Below are 10,397 nucleotides of genomic sequence, written 5' to 3'. Positions count from 1 at the left end.
CAGATCACATTTCCTCTGACATTTGCGTATATTGAAATTTCCTGATTTTCCTCCAACCATATCTGGGACTGTGTGTCTTGCAGGCTCTATCCACCTCTGTACTGCCTAAAATCATGGGGCTGAAGGAGGGGTCGTGTTCACCAGAACAAAGTGCAGTCCTTGCTGGGAGACCCGAGGCTCTGATCAGTCTGATATCTAGTACTAGGGCTCACTCCACTCACCCATGGGTTTCCCACTACTCAGGCTTGGTTTTGTTACCCCAACTCAGTACAGCTCTCTAAAATGGAAAGAACTACAGCTGTCCCTGCCTCTCCAGAGGTACTATAATGCCAGGTAGGGGCTTCTACCATCAAGGATTTTTTCTTCACTTCCCCCAGGGAAGATCTTGAGTGTAACTATTTGAGATACACCATCCCTAATACCGAATTTCTTTCCTGGTACCCAAATTCTGGCCCTTCTCCTCTGCCCACAGTTGCAGACTCATGACCTCCGCTACAACTCATTCTCATCCCAAATTCTAGCACCAGTTCTACCAGCAGAATGGAGAAAGAAAAAGGATTCAAAAATACGTTAAGAACTTGTAGTGTGCCAGGTGCTTTCTATAGTAGTTAACTTAATTTTCACAACGCTCTCATTTGTTTTAGGTTGACAAAACCAAAAAATTTAAGGAAGTTTAATAACTTTCCAGAAAAAGAAAGAGAAGTAGAATTTTATCCTAGGTCCGATCAACCTCAAAGCCGTGTTCTCTCTGCTACACCCAATGGTGCTGTTAAATGTTTAACAACCAGTGGAGGGGTGTGGGGAGAGAGCTGGTTTATCACATTCGCAATTCCATGATGTAATACTCCCACCATGATCAATTCAGGCTAACTGTAATACAGACAAGGCTGGCTGTAACATCACAGTTGGCCTACCATATTTACGATTCCATCTGTGGTTAGTTGAACCTACCGATACTATGCCACTTTATATAAAGAACTGGTGCTTCTGTGGATTTTGGTATTCAGGGGAGTCCTGGAACCAATCCCCTGCAGATACTGAGGGACAACTGTATTAACATTTACCTATTTTTACCAATGAAATAATGTTGATAATGAGACAGTTAATATTATACATTAGCCTGACAGACTGTCGTTGTGTAAAGTAAACCAAAATACTAAGAAAAACCAGTTTGAGATGTGAAAACTTATACAACAGCTTTTTAAGAAATATTAATCATAAAGGACTTATGGTAAAGATTGTTCACAGTGATTCAAGGTCTTGAAGCTCTGTAAGTGTTTCTGACATTAACAAATAGATTAAAGCGATGTTACATTCAGCTATGAGGGCAATCCCCATTAAGAGGGTTTCTTAAGAAAAATTACTTAACTAATTTCTCCCATCCCAGGCACCAGAATTTTTACTGTAATATTCCAACGGGGTCTACTCAAATCATTCATGAATAAATAACAATGCTTAGAGGGTTCATTTACCAAGAGACTATGAAAGTGACAAACATACTTGCTTGCAAACAATTGAATACAATCTCTAAAAGGGAAGTGAATTCATAATACAATGGCTTTAACTAAGTTATAAATACATACATAAGCATAGCTGATTCTCCATAGTGGAGTCCTAATATCAAGTTCTGAATGCTCTAAGGAATTAAGAATCTTAGCCAGTGAGACCCATCCTAGAAGGCCTAGGTACCTCTCCTCCCTTACATTTGTCATGATACCCCATAATGGTGACACCATTAGGCATCTTCTGATGGCATCCAGCTCATGGATATTACTCTGTAATCACTTTACAACCATTTTCACTGCACTCCATGAAGTTATCATCACCCATCAATTACCTGCTGCTGGCTCAGGAAGTCAATGACAAGAGATGGGAACTCCCCCATCTCTAATAATATTTATTTCCATAAAAGATCAGTATAGCAACAGAAGTGTAATTTCCCATAGAGGTCTCATTTGGAGATTTGACCTATGACGTGGTTATTTAGATATGAATTATTAAACTTGCTAATTTTGTCTTACCCCTTGCTGCTGTCACTTTTGCTGCTGCTGTTCCTCCTTCCTTCTCTCCCTTTTGGTCATTTTACTGGAATCATTTGCACTTTCTGCAACAGGGAAGGAGGAGAAAATACATGTGATAAAACCCAAACAAATACATTCATCAAAATATAAGGTAAACATTTCTACTGAAGAGAACAATTAACATATAATTGGCTAATATAAAACTTGTTATTGGGCTTCCCTGGTGGCACCGTGGTTAAGAATCTGCCTGCCAATGCAGGGGACTCGGATTCGAGCCCTGGTACTGGAAGATAGCAAATGCCGCGGAGCAACTAAGCCTGTGCACCACAACTACTGAGCCTGTGCTCTAGAGCCCACGTGCCACAACTACTGAGCCCGCGTGCCACAACTACTGAAGCCTGTGCACCTAGAGCCTGTGCTCTGCAATAAGAGAAGCCACCACAATGAGAAGCCCACGCACCACAACAAAGTGTAGCCTCCACTCACCGCAACTACAGAAAGCCCGCTGACAATGAAAACCCAATGCAGCCAAAAATAAAATAAATAAAAAATAAATTTATTTTTAAAAATTTGTCATTGAATTAATATTTTTAATTTTCTAAACCTAAGTAAAAAGACTTAAACCTAAGTCCCTCCCTTGTAAACCTAAGTATAAAGAACTAACTATACATATTACATTTTTGGGACTTCCTTGGCGGTCAGGTGTTTAAGACCTCACCTTCCAATGCAGGGGGTGCAAGTTCAATCTCTGGTCAGGGAGCTAAGATCCCACATGTCTTGCGGCCAAAAAACCAAAACATAAAACAGAAGCAATATTGTAACAAATTCAATAAAGACCTTAAAAATGGTCCACATCAAAAAAAATTACATTTTTATGTGAAATGAATTTTCCAATTATAAATCTGCTAAATAAAAAGTAATTTAAGCAGGGACACTGTAAAGCTGTTACCACAAAAAAATTTGTGTCATAATCAATGATTCTAATTCTCTTAAAAATGTGCACCACGACAATTAGTATAATGATCTCATCTGACTATATTATAAATATATGTAATTTTTGAATAGCCAGACTTTCAGATTCCTATAATATCCCAGAGAGATTACTACAAGAGAAGTAAAGTTGGGATAGGATCAACTAGTCTGGCATTTATTATCTCTTGAATAACAAAATGTCTTAAGAGAACCACAGAAAATACCTAAAAGAAATTACCACAGGGCACATCTCCTTCCTCTCTTTTCACTCCTATCTGTTTAAAATGCAAACCAGCTCACCAGGGTCCTGACTTATTCTCTCCAATTTCTGAATGTCAAACACAGAGAGCAATTGTTGGCTGTCAGGGTACGAAGTCTGTGGAAGCAGAGAAACTGGACATTTGGCATTTCAACATTCTGGAGCAAGTGATTTAATTGTTTAATTAGTGTAAGAGAAAAGCATCTACACAAAGATCCAGGCATCCACTCTGTCATCAAAAATGTCTCTAAAATATCAAAACACATAGTAAGGGACTGGGAAAAGGAATAATATTGTATAAACTAGATTAACTAACATTTCAATGATAAAAGGAAATCTTAAGTAACAAAAATAGGATTTAATTATCATAAGTAAATCCACAAAATTGCTGTTTGCTGAAGAATACTTTTCATACATTTATGAAGTTACTGAAAGTTTACATTTTCTATTGCTCCAAACTAAAAAAGCAATCTCAGTTTGATCTTGTTTTAAAATTTATATAATTAAAATGCATTATTTCTTTCATTAGACTTCAAATGCTCATAAAATGTTTTCTCCATAATTTATCATTTAGTGCTATCTTTAATACATAAATAATGATAAATTTGAACATTAATTGGAAAAAGTGTCCATTAAAGTTCTCCTTGGAATATCATTTCATCTGATATTATTTCAATTAAAAAGTAAGACTTGAACAACATATACCAATAGCAGTGTGTGAATAGGTCAGCATTTCCCAAAGTGTGTTCCTTGGGAGGTTAGATCTAAGAATCTTTTTTTAAGTAAATTCTTGTTTTGATATAAGTGCCTTTTTTTTTTTTTTTTGGTGGTATGCGGGCCTCCCTCTGCTGCGGCCTCTCCCGTTGCGGAGCACAGGCTCCAGACGCGCAGGCTCAGCGGCCATGGCTCACGGGCCCAGCCGCTCCGCGACATGTGGGATCCTCCCATACCGGGGCACGAACCCGGTTCCCCTGCATCGGCAGGCGGACGCGCAACCACTGCGCCACCAGGGAAGCCCCTGATGTAAGTGCCTTTTTAAGCATACTTTTTAGTATATCAAACGTTCAAAAAAATACTCAAATTATAAGTACATTGCTCAATGGATTTTCACAAAGTGAAACCAACACCCCGATCAAACCATTTCCAGCACCCCAGAAGCCCCTTTGGGTCCCCTTCCAGAGTAAACACTGTCCTGATATCTAATAGCATAAATTCATTTTGCCTGTCTAAAACTTGGTATAAATAAATCATCCAGTATGTACTTTTTTGTGTCTGCCTGTTATAACTCAAAATTATATTTGTGATATTTACCCATGTTATTCTTTATAGTTATAGTTTGTTTATTCTCATTGCTATTACATTTCACTGTGTGAATTTATCACACTTTATTCCTTCTACTGTTGATAACATTTGAGTTGTTTCCAGTTTGCAGATCCTAACAAGGAGTACTGCTATGAATATGTCCATGTCTTTAGCACCTGCCTTTTGCTGAACGTATATATGCGTTTTTGTTGGATAGACTAAGAGTAGAATTGCTGGGGCATAAGGTAAGCATCTGTTTGGCTTTTTTTTTTTTTTGCGGTACGTGGGGCCTCTCACTGCTGTGGCCTCTCCCGTTGCGGAGCACAGGCTCCAGACGCACAGGCTCAGCGGCCATGGCTCACGGGCCCAGCCGCTCGGCGGCATGTGGGGTCTTCCCAGGGTTGCGGAGCACAGGCTCCAGACGCACAGGCTCAGCGGCCATGGCTCACGGGCCCAGCCGCTCGGCGGCATGTGGGATCTTCCCAGACCGGGGCACGAACCCGTGTTCTCTGCATCGGCAGGTGGACTCTCAACCACTGCGCCACCAGGGAAGCCCCTGTTTGGCTTTTATAATATTGCCAACCAGTTTTCCAAAGTGGTTACACTAATTTACACTTCTACCAACAGTGGATGAGCACTGCCCTTGGTTTACATCCTTGACAATACTTAAAATTTTCTGTTTTTATTTTAGCCATTCCTTTGTAACCACATTTTGGTTTTACTTGCCTTTTCCTGCTGACTAGTGAATTTGAGTACTTTTTCATATCTCTGTTGGTGCTTTAAACATCTTCTCTAAAAAAAAAAAAAAAATCTTCTCTGTTCAAATATTTTGTCCACTTTTTCTACTGGGTTGTCTGCCTTTTTGACACTGCTTTACAACAGCAACAGCAGTTTTTAAAAACTTTTGTCAGATATATATAGTACAAATATGTTGTCCCAGTCTTCAGCAGAATTCTTAATTTAAATGCAGGCAATTTACCATTCTTTTTCTTTTATATCTCCCATTAAGAAAATTTTAACCTCCATGTCGTGAAGATATTCTCTGTCCTCCATGTCACAATGACAGCCTCCTATATTTTCTCCTAAAAGCCATAGTTTCATCTTTCATATTTAGATATGAGGAAAGGATCTTTTTTTTCCTCCTGTGGACATCTAATTGACCCAGTACCTTTCACTGAAAAGACCATACTTTATCCACTGTACTGCAGTTTCACCTTCATCATTAATTACTGTGAGGGTCTGTTACTAGACTCTGTATTCTATCCCATTGGTCTACTTGTCTACCTTTATGCCGAAAACATACTGCCTTAATTACTAGTTCTACGAAATCTTAATAGGAGAGATCCCATTGGGATGACTATTCAACAAAGTTAAACCGGTTTTTTTGCTTTTGTTTTTCAAATTAAAAACAAACTATTTGAATTATCAGAAATCTAATTTAATATGATAAAATGTATTATAATTTTCTAACAGGAAGATATATCTCCTACAGTGTTTCCCAAACAAATTTAACTATGGAACTTTTTTTTCCTACAAATGTCTTATAGGGCTAGTATTCTAAGTAATGCACTTTGGGAAATAAATAGATGTATGTTTTCAGGTTTTAAGAGCTGACCCCCAGGCCAGGTCCAAGTTATTGATGAAACATAGCTCTCAGCATGACATAGGGCTTCCAATTTTCATCACAACCTGTATGAGGTCTATTACATTAAGCCCTCAACATCCAGGTGCTTAAAAGAAGACAGATATCTACGTATTGGAATACACTGGGCAAAATAAAAAAATCCTCTTTCAGACCTTTCCTTGCACTCCTAGATCCAAGAGGCTTTTGATGCTTCATCCTTGATTTAGAATCAGAAGGTATAATAAAATGAGCGTTTTTTAACACAATCCTTACTACCTGTCCTTTCTGGCTATCTATAGATACTTACTCAACTGAGGCATATTAAAGTAAACTCAGAAGAACTCATCACAGCAGCCCTACCTGCCTGGCTTCCCATGGAGCTCTAAGCTTTGAAGCTCTACTTCTTGTTATCAAAGATGGCAAAGAGTTCTAGAGATGGAAAGAGTTCATATCTGTAAATCATGTGACCCTCTACTTCAAGTTTGTCTTGTTTAAACCATAGTCAAGACTTTGAGAGCTTTTATCACCTAACACAAAGGCTGCTCCCTTGCCAAGTCAACATCATCCTATGTCTGATTAGAAAGAGATCCTTAAACACATTTTTCCATCATAGGATATTCCAAGTCATAAGGATACCATAGAGTTCTAAAATTTCAGTTTTTGCTTATGTTCAAAACACTCAGGATTTCAATTTATGAAAAGAAACCAGTGTTATTCTGTCTATATTTAGCTACTGTAATGATTCACTAGAAAATTAGATTTATGTATTTTACTCTAAAAGTACTGAATATTTTAAGTGTCTTTCAATCAGTCATATACAGTAAATAAACATATCAAATGTGCTAGTTAAGGTGAGATTTATGAATATTACAAGACTCTTACATAACACCGATATCCAGCCCCTACTAAGCAGTATTTTACCACTCCTACTAGGGTTCAGGGTCTTTTTAAAGACTAAGGAATTCAGTGAGGCATGGTGGGAGGAACCCAAGCCAACAGACCTGAATTCAAACACTTACCCACCACTTATGGTCTATGTAACACTAAGAAAGTTATTTAGACTTTTGGAACTACACCATCCTGATTTAAAAATTAAAATAGTAATACCTACCCCTAAAGTTTTATTATGAATATTATATGATATTTATGAAAAGCACTTAACAGATCACCCATCAAACAGCAAATGTTCAATAAATATTCATTCCCTTTCTTCACCCCCTCTACTATCACCAGATGCTTGAAGATGTTACCAAATGATCGTTACATCTTAATGGTTATGTCAAGTTGATTACCTTCAGCTTGGAAATTCTGTACACCTTTGGACTTCTCAATACTTCATAATGACCTGGATTTCTAAGATGACAAATATGGCACTATAGTATCAACTGCAGAAGAACTGGGAATGATTTCCAGAAGAACAACATTCAGGTATCCACGTGATAAAAGCAAAATACCAAATTGACATTTCAGTGCCACAATTTTAGGGGTACTGCAACTGCTGAAATGCATCTTGGGGGGCTCTGAGGAGCTCCAATTCTTTATGTCTCAGTGCAGAAAGAATTCAGTGAGAGGCAAAGTGATATATGAGAAGTGATTTATTAGAATAGGATGCTTGTGAGGCTTAAAAGTGGGCAGGCGAGAGGGTGCCATGCCCCAAGAACTTAGTGGGCTACAGTTTTATAATCAAAGGAAAAGTGGGGAGGGGGAGAAAACCACCTTCTTCCTCATTCTTGAGGAGACATCATGCTTTCAACATCAATTCCTCCTCCATGTCAGGCAGGGAAGTTTTCTTGTCCCTACATGGTCAATCCAGGACTGTCATGGTGCAATGGAAATGAGCAAAAAAGTGGTAACATATACTAAAAATGGTAAATCATCTCAGGTTTTAGTATAATGTCACCTTTTCCTTATATTTCTGTTTTTAATGTGCATAGAGGAGTGTGTCCCAGGAAATATTAACTTACTGACATCACTGGGCAGGATGTGGGTCTCATTCCATCATGGCTTTATTGTTTCGGGGCATGTCTCATGCTTCTGTTGCAAGGTTTTGTTGCTAAGCAAACCTGCTTTCTTGAATGATCATTAGCTTACAGGGGTCTCCCACACTTTTTTCTTTACTTACAATCCCCTAGTGGGATTAACTATTTAATCACCTACTTTGTCCCTCTGTCTCTTTACTCTGTCCCTATCCGTACCAGAATTTCTCCATGCAAGAATATACACATGCCATCTATAACATATGCTACTCTAAGAGCAAAGCAGGTATTTCATTCTTTCTTTAGACTACTTAAGTTTGTATCACTTTCTTTTCTTCAGCCAAAGGCAGGCATGGCTGAGTTACTTTATGCTAGAAAATAGACTCATAAGACACTTTCAAAATGGGAAGCAGTTAAAGGTTTCTGTTCTCAAGCTATAACATTATGATGAATGCAAATCACAATCTTATCAGAAATATTTCAAGTTTAATGTTAGAACTATTCTTAGCTATAAAAGTCTAAAGTGTGAGGGAATGGACATTGCTCAAGAATTATGTCACCTAAGGATCAGACTCCAGCAGAAACTGACAATGGAACCCCTACTGTTACTACAGGAGTCAAGAAGTCCCACAACTACTTCTGCTGCTAACTACTTAAAATTTGTGCTAATCACAAGCTTCTTATGGAACTTCTTTCTCATAATCTCTTCTCACATTCTTAATTATGTCATTAGGTAGGCCATGCTGGAGTCTTCTGCTCAAATATTACTCCTACATATTTGTCTATCACCCTAAAAGCAATACTGAATATAAAATTCCTGAACTATATGCCACTGAAATTCCCAGATTACATCATTTCCTATATTGGAAGCATTAAAGTTAGGAAAAAAGGGATGGGGGAACAACCTTCTGACTCACATCTTCAGATTGATGAAACAGAAAAATTAACCTATTTTGCAGATAAGCTTGCATTTAAACTAGAGATGGAGAAACTTCCCTTGTGGTCCATTGGTAAAGAATCTGCCTTCCAATGCAGGGGACGCGGGTTCAACCCCTGGTCAGGGAACTAAGATCCCACATGCTGCAGGGCAACTAAGCCCTCATGCCACAACTACTGAGCTCATGTGCCTCAACTAGAGAACTTGCATGCTGCAAACTACAGAGCCCATGTGCCCTGGAACCTGCACACCACAACCAGAGCAGACAAAAAAAAACCCTGCACGCCACAACTAGAGAGAAGCCCGCACACCACAACTAGAGAGAGAAAACCCACATGCCACAACTAGAGAGAAGCCCATGCACCACAACGAAAGATCCCGTATGCCTCAACGAAGATCCTGCATGCTGCAACTAAGACCTGATGCAGCCAAAAATAAATAAATAAATAATAAATCTTTTTTTAAAAAACAAAAAACTAGAGATGGAGAGGTGGGAAATACCAAATATTGGGCTGTCCCCTTAAACAGCAACTGAAATATGCCCATGGGAATGGGATCAAAGACTTCTGAAAAAGTACTACAGCAGCAAAGAGCTGCCTTCAACTTATCCCAGACCTTCTGCTTTCTAGTTTCCCACACCCAGCTGTATGTTGCCTCTTAGATGTAGTGACTCCTTCACTGGACTCAGTTTTCTTCACATCCAATATCCATGTTATTATACTCCATTTTGTGGAGCAACCTCACTAATACCAATCATCACCATTACGTCTGCTATTCTCTCTCTTAAATGCTCTATTTCCTATTTTCTGTTACCAATTCAGTGCTGACAAACTGACAGGTTTTTACCTCCCCCAAAATACCAGTAGGGAAACTACTTAAGGAATTCAAGCTATTGGCAAATAATTATCACCAGGAGTGGTTTACCATTAAAGACAGTGTCTATGAGCAAATTCCAGCATTCAAATATCTTAGTCTTATTGCATGTATAATTAATCTAAGAATTATTACCAAGAGATTTATGGCATTGGCTATAAACTACATCTTGAAGGCAAAATGATTGGGGTTACAAAAAACACTGTGAAGGTTTCTTCCATTTCCCCAAATAAAATGAATAAGAAAGTTAGGTTTAAAGTCTATATTGATTAGTAAAAACCAAAGCCCAGAAATAATGCATATTTCCACCAATAAGAGACTAGAAAAAAAAAAAACATGGTAAGTTCACATAAGGTAATACTATGCAGACTTAAAAAGGAATAAGGAAAATCTTTATATACTGCTGTGGAATTATTATAAGAATATATAATTA

General features: G+C 38.3%; 1 long non-coding RNA gene across 1 annotated transcript in view; it reads right to left on the bottom strand.

Moving 5' to 3' along the window:
* Positions 1 to 2,032: 2,032 nt before the first annotated feature.
* The window catches only part of LOC114487143 (uncharacterized), a 92,754-nt gene continuing 84,389 nt past the window's right edge, over positions 2,033 to 10,397 (bottom strand). Inside the window, exon 3 of the long non-coding RNA XR_003681909.1 lies at positions 2,033 to 2,104. This is a non-coding gene — a long non-coding RNA (uncharacterized lncRNA). The remainder of the gene's footprint in view (positions 2,105 to 10,397) is intronic.

Source organism: Physeter macrocephalus, chromosome 11, assembly GCF_002837175.3.
Source record: "Physeter macrocephalus isolate SW-GA chromosome 11, ASM283717v5, whole genome shotgun sequence".
In the NCBI taxonomy this organism is placed as follows: Eukaryota; Metazoa; Chordata; class Mammalia; order Artiodactyla; family Physeteridae; genus Physeter; species Physeter macrocephalus.
The sequence above is the reverse complement of the archived record's forward strand: the minus strand, read 5'-3'. Positions and strand labels throughout refer to the sequence as shown.